The sequence below is a fragment of the Rhincodon typus genome, unplaced genomic scaffold, assembly GCF_021869965.1.
Source record: "Rhincodon typus isolate 14 unplaced genomic scaffold, sRhiTyp1.1 hic_rhity00006279, whole genome shotgun sequence".
NCBI lineage: Eukaryota > Metazoa > Chordata > Chondrichthyes > Orectolobiformes > Rhincodontidae > Rhincodon > Rhincodon typus.
In genome coordinates this window covers 4,042-5,151 of record NW_025971917.1, presented here as the reverse complement: position 1 = coordinate 5,151, position 1,110 = coordinate 4,042, and the positions used below count along the sequence as shown (strand labels likewise).

The following is a 1,110-nucleotide window of genomic DNA, read 5'->3' as shown; positions in this document are numbered from 1 at the left end:
TTTGATGGGGGACAGTGTAGAGGGAGCGTAACCCCGTATCTAACCCCGTGCTGTCCCTGGTGATAATGTCCCTGACTGGTGTTTCTTGCTGTTTTACAGGAATGCCCGGGGCCTGGTTTACGTGTTTACGACGAGCCATTTGAATTGTGGGGGGAGCTGGTCTGATCTCTGCAGCCTGCAGTCTCCATGTCTGGGAGCTGGAGGTGGAATCGCAGCATGAATATTGACCCTGCTTCTCCATGACCCGTCTGCAATCTCCTGCCATAGCCCTGATTGTGCGAACCCTCGCCACCAGCCCACGCCTGCTACCCCCAGCTATACCACAGGACCCTCCCATCTCCGTTCCCTCTGTTTATTCACATCACTGAGTCACAACCAATAAAGTTCTGCATTGACGAGATCTTGAAGTTGGAAAACTGGGAGTTGTCTTCACCCGATCCCCGGAAATGGAGTTCACAGTAACGTCCATTCGCGCCATAGCAACCTCCACCTTGGTGTTAACCTGTGGTCAAGAGGTGGGCTCAATGGGGTGAGAGGGTCCGGGGGCGGGCTCAGTGGGGTGAGAGGGTCTGGGGGCGGGCTCAGTGGGGTGAGAGGGTCCGAGGGGGGGGGCTCAGGGGGGGGGGGGGGGTCCGGGGGGGTGGGCTCAGTGGGGTGAGAGGGTCCGAGAGTGGATGCAGTGAGGTGAGAGGTCAGAGTGTGAAAAAGTGAGAGGTGAGAGGTCAGAGTGTGAAAAGGTGTGAGAGGTCAGTGTGGGTTATATGCCCTCGTCCAGGTAGAATCGGTGCTAGACCCTCTGTGTCCAGTGACCTCTGTACTCCAACCCTGTACAGTGACCATGGTGACCCTGTGACCCCTGACCCAGTGACCTGTGTACTCCAACCCTGTAGCCTTACCACTGTGACCCTGTGACCCCTGACCCAGTGACCTGTGTACTCCAACCCTGTACCCTTACCACTGTGACCCTGTGACCCCTGACCCAGTGACCTGTGTACTCCAACCCTGTGACTAATGCCCTCTGACCCTGTGACTTATGCCCCCTGACCCTGTGCCCATAGTTCAGTCACCCTGTGACCTGTACCCTCTGACCCTGTGCCCATAGTTCAGTGA

At 57.1% G+C, this 1,110-nt stretch overlaps 1 long non-coding RNA gene across 1 annotated transcript in view; it reads left to right on the top strand.

Annotated features, from left to right (window-relative positions):
- LOC125482138 overlaps window positions 1–393 on the top strand; it is a 1,596-nt gene extending 1,203 nt beyond the window's left edge. The window contains exon 3 of the long non-coding RNA XR_007261557.1: window positions 100–393. This is a non-coding gene — a long non-coding RNA (uncharacterized LOC125482138). The remainder of the gene's footprint in view (window positions 1–99) is intronic.
- Window positions 394–1,110: the final 717 nt, after the last annotated feature.